The 14,129-nt window shown below is 40.5% G+C and overlaps 1 protein-coding gene across 5 annotated transcripts in view; it reads left to right on the top strand.

Moving 5' to 3' along the window:
- Positions 1–14,129, top strand: part of Ano3 (anoctamin 3) — a 285,933-nt gene that overhangs the window by 129,409 nt on the left and 142,395 nt on the right. The window contains exon 1 of one of the 5 annotated variants that reach the window (XM_029536332.1): positions 9,920–9,937. The exons of the other annotated variants lie outside the window; for them this stretch is intronic. The gene's annotated coding sequence lies outside the window, so the exon portion shown is untranslated. Of the gene's footprint in view, positions 1–9,919; positions 9,938–14,129 lie in introns of those variants that run through there. 5 annotated transcript variants of the gene reach the window in all.

Genomic DNA, 14,129 nt, shown 5'->3' with positions numbered 1-14,129 from the left:
GACACTCAAATACTCATGTGACTGAGCTCCTGTCATCCTGGGATCCTGTTGTCCTAAGATCCTGGGCGTGTTACAGTGCATGGAAGTGGTGTCTACTTTGAGGATGGTGGAGTTGTCTGGTCTGTTTGAAACCAAGGTAAACCTGAACTGATTAAAAGGAACCTGAGCCTTTGGTCAGGAAAGGCTCTGGTGTCCTTGTTCCTGCTCTCACAGGCCCATCACTATTGGATTGGAGCAGCTGTTGTGTTCCACTCACCAGTGATCCTAAGATAGCTTGGGCAGTCTGCTAGGGACCTTGGGGGTGTCCTCTGAATCCATGCCCTAGGTGACCCAGTGCTGGTGCAGACCAGAAGGGGCTTGTACCCATGGTCAGGCCGGTTCTCTGCTTCCCTAGTGCTGTCTCAGGTCCCGTGCACAATTGGATTGGAGCAGATGTTGTGCTCCACTCTCCAGTGATCCTAAGATCGCTTGGGCAGTCCGCTAGGGACTGTGCGGGTGTCCGCTGAATCTGTGCTCTAGGTGACCCAGTTGGTTGTGGAATTTCTTATGATTAACAAACCTCATAACATCCAGAACATAACAGGGTATATGGTCAGCATGACAATGCTCTGAGGGGAGTTATTTTATGTGTCATTGACTGGCAGGCATATTACAACAACAATATGAAATAACGGGAACAAAATGGCTACAGCTATTCTAGGGGGACAGGCTTCAACACTAAAGTGTAAAGTTGACGTTATATTGTTTCCATTTACCTCTGAAGAAATCCTGACAACCTTAACCAATTCTACTTGTTCTTGGAAGTTCAGATGGGAATACTGTTATAGTCAGTGGGGTTCCAAAATGGTTGGAAGATTTGCCATAAGTAATTCAACTTCTACAAACATGGTCAAAGGAACTTAAGTTTACAAGCAGATGGATTTGTTTATTGCAATATCATCCTAAGTAATCCTGGCTTACTTATATCTGACAAGATAAGAAGGGTCAGACTTGGTTAGTGCTTGAATAAAAAGAACAAACAAGATTATGAGACATTGCTAAAGTCAGAATTTCCTAACCTACAGATCCCATAGAGAGCCCACAAATGAGCTCCAAGGAGTCCATTAACCCCCTGAAGCTCTATGGAACATTATTTCAATGTGTAGGTATAATTATTTGTCTAAATGTATTCCCCATTGCCAAAGAATCATTAAATGACACTGGGTGTGCATTGAATTGTTTTCTACAATGTAAGAAATTAAACTTCAAATAAGAAAGTAGCCTCCATAAAACAGAAGTCTCCAGAGCCATAATCCAGAAATTTAAACTTTGCCTTTCTCTCCTTATAAATATCTTTTACCTGAAACAGTAACTCTTAGTATATGTGTAATAATAGTCACTAACAGTCTATGATACCTGTTCAATGCCAGCTTTCCAAGTTCCTAAAATGTCATGAATCTCTGACCAGCACATGATCATCTGCTTTATAATATTAGCAAAGCATAACTATTTTAATGACATTTCTTTCCTGTATATTACAAGATCTTTGTCCTTGTTGGTCCTTACATGCAAAAGGAAGATCACAGGATCATGAAAGGTACTTTTCTGTACATGCAGGAATTCATCTTTCCCAGGTCTGATACATTCTTTTCAGATGGAACTCACCTTTATGTAAATATTATGAGGAATTTGTTTCTTTGAGACCTCAGAGTATTTGAACAACAATAAATGTGTAATGATTGGGAATAGTTTGGATCATCTGTGTCTTTCCTAATATTGTTGTACTTTAATTTAGAATGTTATTAGTGAATGTACACAAAAATTATGTCTGAGGCTTCAATACTATAATCTGAAAGTCTGGCATTTTGTATTAAATATTCCAGTGAAAAATAACCTTTGACTGAATAATGTACTGGGGCCATCCCCATGTATCATAACTTTTTGGTTGTTGTCAATCTATATCTTGTTGTGACATTTTTTTTGCATTGCAAAACTGAAAATAAATCCAACTTGGCTGAGTATGATGGATCACTCTTAGTTGAGAATTTCGTCCCTTTATGCACATCATTGCCGGTCATATATTATAAATATAGAGCCAGAAAAGGAGATATCATAATAATTCACTTACTGTGTATGTTCTAAAAATATCTACTGATTGGATTATTTGACTCACTTACAAATGTAGCCTTGGCACCTAGAAATTTTCAAAAACAAAGCTAATATTTCCAGGCTCATCAAATGTCCTCAGGGTTAAAAGTGAATCAAGTGCTCAGGTAAGCTGCTGAGCCCTAAATTATACTCTGACTCTAACTTGACAGGATGATTGTGAATTACACAATGTTTCTATTTTATTTTGCATATTTTGTTTTCTTCATTAGTATAAATAATCAGAAGTAGAAATTCAGTGTTTTTTTCTAAATGTTTCCATTGTACCTATGAGATGACTAGGCTTTTAAAAATATCTCTAAGTATATATTAAAAATCATCATATGGTTTCTTGTGTGAGTTCCTTAGGGGAAACTTCTCATTAAGAAGAGCAAATCATATATTGAATTTATGTCCATTTTATTATTAAATATGACCTTTAGTTGTATGTTCTTAAATAATATTTGTCTCTGCCCAGTTGTGGCAGGTTCTGGAATACACCTTACCCACCCTGCTGTCCAGTGTGAGTCTCCCAGCTACTGCTTTAGAGAAAACGTGTATTTCTGACTATACCATATGGAGAAGAGGTAGAGCTGGCACTGTGATCTGGAGATAATAAACCTGGCCAAGCTCAACTCAGCACTGAGCATCTGTTCAGAACTGAGGTCAGATGGTGGCATTCCTAAAACTCATAATTAAAGATTATTTAAACAGGAAATTGAGCATCACATTTCAGGCCTGTTTAGAGTTAATCTATGTGCATTCAAATATGTACATATTAACATATACTTTTATCCCTGAAATGGAAAATTAAAATGTTTTGTTCTTAATAACTACTATTTTTAAAATGAAAAAGAAATCTAAAAGAGGAAGCAGAATTTTAAATTTTTGAGCAACATTTAATAAATTTCCATTGTGCATAAAATTTCTTCTGGACTTCATCATACGATTTTTTTCATAGTTTATTTTAATAAGTTTTTAAATAAATATATGAACACATTATTCCTCATAAGAATAAGATTTATAATGAGCTACTGGTAGGAGATGGTTGTATTCTGAAATAAATTTTAATTACACGCCAAGTCTTTGGAACTTTAATTGAGGTGTCTAATGAAGGAAGTTCTAAGTAAAATATAGCATCAGACTAATAACATCTAGACTGCCAAAGTCAAACTCAGTATTAAAGCTTATGACAAAGACACATTGATACCACTGATGAAAACGATATTTGCTTTTTATTTTTTAAAGTCACTGATAGAACGTCTAGGATAGAGGAGGAAGGAAAAAGGGGGGGGGCAGTTCAGATATGGGAGGAGTTGGGGGAAGAAGTACAGAGGGTCAAGAATTTTGAAAGTATGTGTGTGTGTATCAGTGGGGGAGAGGGAACTGGGGATAGCCACTAAAAAGTCCCAGATGCTAGGGACCCAAGAGGTTCCCAGGACACAACAGGGAGGACTTTAGCCGAAATATTCACCAAAGAGGAGATAGAACCTGTAGAGGCCATATCTAGTGGATAGGCATGGACCCCAGTTGAGAGATGAGGTCACCCACCCACTTCAAAAATATTAATTCAGAATTTCTCCTGTCAAAAGGAAAAGCAGGGACAAAGAGTGGAGCAGAAGCTGAAGGAAAGGCCATCCAAAGACTGTCCCACCAACCTAGGGATCAATCCCATCTGCTGATAACAAACCCGGACACTATTGCTGATGCCAAGAAGTGCTCACTGACAGGAGCCCTGTATAGCTAGCTGTTCCATGAGGTTTTCCCAGAGCAAGACCAATACAGATGAGGATGTACACAGCCAAACATTGGGCTGAGGGCGGGGACCCCAATGGGGAAGTTAGGGCAAGGAGTGTAGGACCTGAAGGGGTTTGGGACCTCATAGGAAAGAGAACTATATCAACCAACCAACCACCCTCCCCACTCCCAAAGCTCCCAGAGACTAAACCACCAACCAAAAAGTATGCATGGAGGGACTCATGGCTCCAGCTGCATAATGTAGCAGAGGATGGCCTTAGCTAGCATCACTGGGAAGGGAGCCCCTTGGTCCTGTGGAGGCTTGATGACACAGGATAGGGGAACATTAGGCTGCTGAGGCAGGAGTGGGTAGGCAAGTGGGGGAGCACCCTCATAGAGGCAGGGGGAGGGAAAAGGAGATAGAAGGCATGTGGAGGGGAAACTGGGAAGGGGAAAAACATTTGAAATGTAAATAAATGAAATAGCCAATTAATAAAAGAAAGGAAATATTATTACAGTATGACAGTGAGCTTTTGGGTTGGCACCATCCAGATGGCTACCCAGATTGTAGAAAAAAAAGTTGAACTAATCTGTCCACTGCGTATCATCAACACTGAGCTAAAAGAACCACAAACCAGAGAATGTAAGCAGCTATTGCCACTTCTAAGCAGTGCAGTCTTCTAATACATTCTGAGTCATTCTGCTCCTTTTTCTTTCAGTGAATGTTTGTGTCACTCACTGAATCCAATTAAAAAATTAAAAACAGAGAAATTTATAAAATGGGTATAATGGTAATTGATTGACAAAATCTGCAAAAAAAAAAAAAAAAAAGGATATGTGTGTGGGAACAGATATGGGGAACAGTTAGGAACCATGAATTGTGGGAATGCTGTAGTCTTTCATACTATTGAATGTGCTAAAATGTTCAGCCTAGAATATGACTCAGCAACCAAGAAGATCTCATCTATGTGAGTTATTCATGTTGCAAGAATCCTTAGAAGACGCTATCATTTGGGCCAGGACCTGTATATAACATATACATATGTGCATGTCAACATTGATAAACAGAGATACATTTTCTATAATCCAAGGTTAGCAAGTGAACAATGGTCACCTTTATTGCAGCCACTGTTTTTATGGGCAATATCTAGAGTTAAGACAAAAACGGGGCTATAAGGCAATGAGGAAAAGGATATTTTATCTGTCTGATACAGAACAATTAAATAACCATATGACAATAATAAAGCTTGATCCTTACTGCATATTTTATGCAGTATAATTTAATCCAGATGAAACTGGTCATCCATCTTTATTTTTACTTTTATTTAATTATTATATTTTTATTTACATGTATTAGTGTTGTGCCTGTGTGTATGCCTGTATACCACTAGTGTGCCTGCTACCAAAGGAGACAAGAAAGTGGCTTACTGGTTCTGAGATTCAGTCCATTATCATCATGGCAGGAAGCATGACGTGTCCAGGCAGGCATGGCACTTGACCTACTCCCACAGTGACACATTCCCTCCAATAAGGCTACAGCTGCTAGTAGTGCCACTTACTTAGCCAAGCATATTTGAACCACCACACTAGGAATAAGAAATGCCTTTGCAAACCAGAAGGAGGGGGCTGCGATGGCTGAGATTGGGTCCATCAAGGGCAAGCACCAGCCAATAAGGCTGTGGGGTTACCAGGGTCAGGGTCATTGAAGGCATATTCAGATATGCCTTCAAATTGCTGCAGAGTACTAGAACGGTCTTCATGTTTGTTCAGCCAATCTGGATTCATGTACATAGAAAGAACAATGCAGAATCACACAAGTCCCCCCACTGTTCTGCTATCAAGAGCTCCAGAGCCCTTCTATTTTGTAGTACAACTCTGGCAAGGCAGCAAGAGTGGTTATTTGTACTTGGGGGATAAATATAACATGAATGAAGAGGTAGGAAGCCTTCAAAGAAGGGTAGGAGGTTCCTCTAAGGTTTGATTAAAGAAGAGACCTGGTCTAAGGAGGAACCACACAAGGTGGCATCAGTAGGTACTGTGACTAGGTGGAAATACAGAGAGAAGGCACAAAGGAAACATTAAGAGGTATTGGGGTGTGCTGTGAGCAGCAACATGTCAGCAGCATATTGAACATGTCATAGTCAGGACAGGGTAGACTGAGTACTACTTCATAGTTATGTTTTCTATTCAATCATATTTTTATGGGTTAGTATGGAAAATGAGGCCTGCCCGAACCAACTGTGTAAGGATATAACATGAATGAAGGAGTCATACAAAGAAATGTACAGCATAACCTGTGTGTCATAGCTTTGCCATGGTTCTTTTCCTCCATCTTTTATCCCATGGGTTATCCATAACTGTGGTAAGATGGTTATTTAGGTTTTGAAATAGAATATTTACATGAGAGCAGAATTTGATTTTACGAGACCAATAATGGCAGCCACCATAATGATCCTGATCTGTGAGGCAGGTCACTTCTCCCTTGTGACACTCTTGTAGATAGAATCAGAAAAATGGGTTGGGAGTTACAGAGGTGGAGTTAGAAGTGTAACAGAAATCGAACTTTTGCATCCTTGGTTAGGGCAGTCTGTAGGACCTGATCTCCTGGTTCTTGCCATAAAATGTTTCCGCAACGGGAAAACACCATTGGTGGGTGTTAGAGAGAGATTAGGGGTTGAGCAGGAAAGACCTGAAGTATAACAAAGACTGTCATCAAACTATAGTGAGAGGATCGAGGAGGGCACATGCATCATAAGATTGACATAAGGCCATAAATGTCCTTCTTGGTGATCTTGTTCCTTGGTGGCAGGTATCTTCTGGGTCTCCTCCTTCCTTTCTCCATCAGCAATAAATGGGCCATCTTCTTGGTGAGCAGGGAGGTATCAGGCATATCCAGACAGACCTAGGTTGATCCTGAGGGAATACACAAACAAAACCCCTTCCCACTATGAGAAAGGGTTCAGGTCCCTTCCAGACCCTTGTACAGGGTCCTGCCATCTCACCAACAAAGGGGGTTCAATTGTAGTTTATGCTAATGAAAATAATGAGATATTTTGTGTCTTAATATATTTTAAAATGTTTAGTGTTGTTAGGGCCATTGCCTACTGAACATTGGGGTGGGGGTGGGGGGTAAGAGGCTGTGTCTTGCCTTTTTGGCTGGGTTTTGAGGGTTTGGTGTGCCCTTGTCCTTGGGGATTATAAGCAATCCCATATAGTGCATAATTTCCCATGTAGAACAGAAGGTTTTAAAATGAATGCTAGTGAAGGCAGGGCAGCTATCTGGCTTGATTTGTTGTATCAAGCTAATAATTGTAAATGAGGAAAACATGTGGGGTATAAGATTTTAGAGCTTTCTCCCATTTGGGCAGTGGCTCATATGAAGTGGGGGTATATATTATAACAAAAGCATATTTTTGTTGCCCAAATTGGAATACATGGGTGAAATCAATCTGCCAGAGGACATTAATCTCAGTGGTTAATTCCCATTTGTTGTATTGCAGGAGTACTAATTAGTGATGTACACGAATTGCAAGTTTTATGATCCAGTGTAGTTGATTGGATGGAATATGAGGGAATCTAAATTGCGATCCTTTAAGATTACCATGGTGTGTGAGTGAAAATTCTTTGCTTGTTCAAGGGTAACAATAAAAATTTCCACTGAGGCAACTTGTTTAGCCAAGGAATTTCCCTTGGATATAGGGTCAGGTAGGGGGTATGAGATTAAACATGTTGGACAAAGAGCACCAGTCCTCCCTGGAATCAAATTGGAAACTGATGAACAGGGGGAGGGGGATTTTCACCTAACTGGACAAAGGATCTGGCTAGCCAGAGGAGTGTGATAACATATGCACTGTCAGAAAATAAATTGAAAGGGCTGTCTTCTTCCTTCAGTTTCATGTAGATAGCATAGAGTTCTCTGAATTTGAGGGAGTGGTCAAGGAGCTCCTGGAAATTAATAATTATTGGTTGATATCTGGGGTGGAAAAGGAAGACTGCAGCCCCAATCCCCTACCCCTCTGCTTTCCCTTGTCAGTGAAGACAGAGGATGCCTCAGTAATTGGTTTTCAGGAAAAGAAGTGGGGTGGGGGGAGTGTTGACCAGTCATGTCAGGAGTGGCAGAACAGAATCCCATTTCTCATTGGGATAATAGTTATTGATTTGTCCAGAGAACCCCATTAGTCTGATGGCAAAGTGGGAGTGATTTTTAAATAACCATTGAAAATCCAAGAAAGAGAAAAGGAGGCCAGAAGGTTGTCTGTAAGACCCTGTCTCTTCCTAGCTATATCATAGAACCCAGGGCATAAACCTTTGGTAGGAGTCTGCAATGCTGCCAATAGGAGTGTGGAGGCATTCCAAAACTCCCCGAAGTGGATAGAGGGTCACCACGAGGGTGGGGGAAGGGTTGAATAATAGGAGCTGGACAGGTTTATCTGGTGTGTATGGAGCTGGGAACATGCCCTGGAACAAGTCATTAATCTTGGAAAGAGCTTGTTTGGCCTCAGGGGTGAATGTTTTGGGGGGTGAGGGAAGGGAGGTTGTTTCCTTTTAGGAGGTCAAAAAGAGGCTTTAGGTTTTCTGTAGGGCTTGTCAGCCACAACCAGAGACAGATGAAGTTTCCCAAGAAACTCTGGAGAGTATTGAAATTTGACATTTGGGAAATGTTAGAACAGGCTTAAGAGGATATACTGAGGTTGAGGATATTTCAGTCCCTAAGAAGGTGATGTATGTGTGGGGGTGGGGGTGGTAAATTGTATCTTACTTGGGGTTTGAATTCTATTTATATTAGAGCTGGGACCAGCAATATTTTGAGGTCATGGGGCAAAGTTTGTTTTTCTTTAATCTCCCCAGGTCAATATGCTATCCATATAATGATAAATGTACATTCCCCTTTTAAAATATGTTTTCAGAGCAGCAGCAACCACTTCCTGGTATACAGTGGGGCTATTGTCCATCCCTTGGGGGAAGACTCTCAATTCATATCAAGATGCTGGCCTAGAGTTATTAATTTGGGGGACTAAAAAGGCAAAATGTTGTCAATCTTTGGGATATAGGGAGACAGAGTATCTTTTGTATCTATGGCCAATAGTGGTTCATTGGCTAGGACAATAGTAGAGTATTTCAGAGACAAGATGTAGACCCTCTGGGAGCTTCCCAGATCTACATGGTCTTCTTGATGCCCAATAGCTCTTGTTATAGCTGCCATCTCCCAGAATTCTTTTTAATTGCACAGATGAGAGTATTGCATGGGCTATGGAGCAGGCAGATATGTTGGAGTTGTTCTTTAATGAGCTGAGTAAGAGATTCTAACTTCTCCCTGGTTAAATGTCAATGTTCAACCCAGATGAACTTATTTAAGACCCACTTGAGGCAGGAAGTATCTAACAGTGGCTCTTAGAATTGTGGGTGACTCCTGAGAGGGTATTTGTTGTAGTCCTCTATCTGGATGCGTTCATTTTCCATGTTATGGACTTCTAAGATACCTCTCTTCAACAGATTGGTGGCCATCTCCACTTTAACATGTCTGATAAGGCTAAGAGCACCATCTTGAACCTCTCATTGGAAGACCTATTTAGTGGTATATGCCCAAAATGAGCCTCATATGCCCATCAGTTGGAGCTCAGGGATTCGTTCCCCATACTGTCAGACCTCAGATCATTGTATAAGGGTTCTGTCTGCTCTAGTGTCAACTAGGCATTTCAATGTTTTTCCCCCCAATTTTTATATTGAGTCTGAGCCGTGAGCCTTCCAGAATGTTAGTGACCCACAAGATTTTGGGGGGTTTTCTCTCTTATTGTTGGGGCTGAGGGTTGTCCCTTTTGAAGTGTAAAAGCTCAAATTGCCATCTTTATCAAATGTGGAAAGACAATCCTTTTTCCAGTACAATTCTTTGTGGCATCAGGGAGAGATGGCTTTAGGATAGGCAGCTTCCAAGCCCTTAGAAGGGCCAGAGTTAGGATATTTGCCCTTCCAGGGTCTCTCTTTTCCATATTTAAATCATTTTCCTTTCGTTTTACAGATTATGACAAAGACGTGGGCCAGGGAAGAGACCTTATGGGAAGCCATCCCAAAGTCTTGGGTAGGAACTTCCCATTTACCCTAACATGCCAGCCAGTGTTCTGAGGTCATGACTCCCAAGTTATTCTTTTAAGGAGGATTTATCTAACCAGGGAGTCTGGAGTTCTGTGTTCTAGGCTAGTTTTTGTTCTAAGAACAAAATCAGAGAGAGGTTCCTCAGGTTTTTTTGCCAGAGGAGAAGTGAGGACTCTTCATCTTGGGATATGGAAGCACAGGGGTGGGTTATACTATAATCCCAGGCCTGAAGGGCCAAAGGTGTACTTGATCTAAGTACCCCAGAGATTGGGTAGGCTTTCATGCTACTGTGGAGAAGTTACTTTCGCCAAAAATCACACTGAAGCCCCAAAGGCTATTTTGTTAATTTTGATATTGATTTTTCCTGGTTTATTGAAGGCATTAATTCCTATATAAAGCATCCCATGAAGGAACAGGGGGCTAGGAAAGGAAGCACAACATATGTGGTACTGGTCCTGGCTGTACCTAGGACAGCCATGAAGGCTCAGAAGAACAGATTTATTCCAAGAGGTATGAATACCATCCTCTCATCTAAATTCTTTTAACTCGTGGCCTGGTAGAGATACAAGTCTAGAAGCTGAGAGCAAGTGGGTTGAACATTAACATGGAAAGTCAAGCTGGTATTTCCATCGTGAGAAAATTCAAGTCTCTAATCTTGAATAATTGTTGAGTGGTAGTTTGTAGGGGGCAGAAAACATGAGAGTTTTATAAATGTCTTTATTGGATGACACAAGAGGAGACTAAGACAGCAGTGGTCAGTAAAGAGAGGTAGATGTAAGGAGGGGGTTAGCAGTTATTTTCTATCTAATGCATTTGATGGCTTGTTCAAGGACAGTGTGGTGCGGCACAAAGCCATCTTCAGGACTTTCCCAGTCAGATTCATTGCTGGGAGTAAGGGGATTGAGTTCATAGCCCTAGCTGTCCTGGAACTCACTCTGTAGACCAGGCTGGCCTCGGACTTAGAATCTGCCTGCCTCTGCCTTCCAAGTGCTGGGATTAAAGGCGTGTGCCACCACTGCCTGGCCATCATTAGTTTCTTTCTAGGAGGGGCACACATTGCCAGGTATCCCAAATGATAGGAAGAGGGGAGGCTGTTCCTTCTTGGAATTTTAGGGAGGTGAGCCACCCAGGTCCAGACCTCAATGTCACAGGGAATCCTTCCTTCGGGAAGAGTTTAACTCCTTGCAGCTTGAGGATGGCCCAGACGTTCCTAATTTGGGACGACTTTTAGTTAAAAATGGAATTTTCCTTGACCAAAAAGAGAGCAAGTATTCAGTGAAAGGGGGAACATTCCCAGAACTGCAGGAGTTCCAGGAGTCTCCATTGAGACTGGGGTGTAAAGTCTGCCTGCAAACTGAAGAGAGTATGCAACCAACCTTGAAGTGTGTCTGGATCCGATCAGAGGACTAAGGGCCTTCAGTCAATGCTGGGAAGTAGCCCTGGCCAAAGGATGTTAGTTGCCCCTTCACTATCATCATTCCCTCAAAATGGCTTGAACTGAAAATAAAGGAGGAAAGGAAGAAAGAAGAACCAGCTGATTCTCAGGTTAGGATGGCAGGGCAAGGAGCTGCTATCCCTCAGTGGAAAGTACTTACACTTTTTTCACATGTACAAGAGGGTCTCTGTTCAGTTCCCATATGTAGATGCCCTAATTCCAATTGCCTATTGAGCACCCTTGGTAGAGGGGCTAGATTGTTGGGAAACCCTGCTACTTAAAGGACTCCCTTTTCCAGCAGTGTTTCCACTTCTCTGACCTTTTCTGGGAAGCACAAGCTCCCTCCTCACTCCTCATACCCTCTACCTGAGGAAGGTCACTTAGTTCTTTGCAAACCTGCAGGTTCAACTTCCTCTTCCCAATAAGAACCTGCCTAGCAAGTACCTGAGATTTCTGGAATGTCTCTCCATGCAAATGAGGCATTCCCATTTAAACTCTAGCCAATGAATTACATTCACCCTGAAAACTCCTTCCCACTCTCCAAGGTTTATATATAGCCTTTGTTCACCCCGAATAAAATGTATTTGCACAAGCTATTTCACTGAAAAGCATCTAAGAGCTGTTTCTTTAAATATCATCTGAAAGAGCTGTACCTCTAAAATCCTCTGAAAAGACCTTCCCCCACCTGCTTCCAGGCACTTCTAGTCCAACTGCCTTTCCAGGCTCTACTTCATACTAAAAGAGAAAATAGAAAGTGCCTCCACAACTGGCACCTAACCATGCTAGACCATAGCAAGAGGGGGACTGGAGAGGGGTGTTGGGGGCGAGCAACAGAAGAAGTATTGTAAGGGCAGGGACCTTCCAAGCTTAACAAGTAGATAAGCACACAGCCAAACACATGATTTCTGAGAGGTCATTTCTCAGCCAGGGAAACAGAAGTTTATCACAACATGGCCTTTATCTCTTTGGAGTTGAGTAGGTCCAGGCCTGATTTGGGTAGGGTGTGGCCCCACTCCTGTTATGCTCTCTGAGAGTTGTCTGGGGAATGAACATTGCTCTACCAATCTCATCTGGTTTGAGAACACACACACACACACACACACACACACACACACACACACCTCTAGAAATAGGAATAAAAATTAAAATATCAATAAGTGACTATTATCTATCTCCCCACTTTTGAAAGATTGGACAGGAGTCAGGAATCACAAATCACAGAGATGCTACTGACAAGGACACAAACCAACTTACAATGTTGTTTATTAGTGTAGATTGAAATTGAAAGCAAACATGAGCCAACAACTTTCTCATAGGCACACCTGACAGAGAGGCCTCTAAGGACTGCAAGGTATACAGAGACATGCTTATTATAGCTTTGCTGTAATCAAGAAAGGATGTAGCCCAAATGTCTGTCAACACTAGGAGATAGAACTTCCGTTGTGTTGTATGTTATGATAATACATGACAAGAAAAGAAATGCAAATGAATGAAAATTAGAAATAGATTTTACAACTACAGATTTTTTATGAAAGTAGCTAAACATAAAAATCATTTTATGCTTATACTGGGATACGCAGAATGTTTAAGGACATATCTGTTGTTGATAAAACTAAATGAATGTACAAATATCAGACCATAAAAGACAAAATATGATTTCATTGAAAATTCAGTATGGAGGAGGAGAATCTCAAGGGGATTTATGCAAGAGTTGTTGAGATTCTATTTCTGGAATTAATAGTTGTATTGATATTTATTTTTTGATACTTCATTAAACTGTGAATTTACTGATATATTCTAGGGAATTATGATATATGATATATATCATATGTTAATGTAAATTATGATATGCAGTATATATCATATACATGTATATAAGGGATGGATATTTGCTTTTCCTTTGATGTTTCCATACTCAAAATGTTCAAATCAGTCTCCTTTATATTACCTATCTATGTTTTTCTTTATCTTTGTCCTTAGAAAGACAATTTTCCTACAAGCTAAAGAGGCATTGAATCACTGAACAACAAGCAAAATTCTAATATGAATTGATTATATACAAAGTTTTGTATGTGTGTGTTTGTTGCATTTGTATGTGAATTTAATGTGTGAATGCACATGAGAATGAATCTGTGTTTTTGTCCTAGCATGTGTGCTGAGGTCAGATGACAACTTATAGGAGTTGGTTCTCTCCTTCCACCTAGTTCTTCTACCATGTGGGCTCCAGGGATGACATTCTTGTCAGGCCTCTCAGCAAACACTTTATTATGCTGAGCTGTCTTCCTGGTTCCATATGATTTTTCATTTTCCTTATAATAATAGAAAACATTTTAATAATCTTTTAGAGTGAGTCAAGCAGTAATGATATTCATACATTATCTTATTTAATCACACTAATAATTCTTCAGAGTTGGTATTATTATTATTATTATTATTATTATTATTATTATTATTATTATTTAAAGGCTGTAGAAATGGAGACTGATCACCATTAAACTTAATAAACAAGAGACTCCATTAATTGGAGCCCAATTATTTTAATCCAGATTTAAATACCTCAATCAAAGTGTAGCATTGAATTTTACTAACTTGAAGTGGATGCTCACAGTCAGCTATTGGATGGAACACAGGGCCCCCAATGGAGGAGCTTAAGGGGGCTGCAACCCTGTAGGTGCAACAACAATATGAACTAACCAGTACCCCCTGAGCTCGAGTCTCTAGCTGCATATGTAGCAGAAGATGG

This window comes from Mus pahari, chromosome 3, assembly GCF_900095145.1.
Source record: "Mus pahari chromosome 3, PAHARI_EIJ_v1.1, whole genome shotgun sequence".
In the NCBI taxonomy this organism is placed as follows: Eukaryota; Metazoa; Chordata; class Mammalia; order Rodentia; family Muridae; genus Mus; species Mus pahari.
The sequence above is the reverse complement of the archived record's forward strand: the minus strand, read 5'-3'. Positions and strand labels throughout refer to the sequence as shown.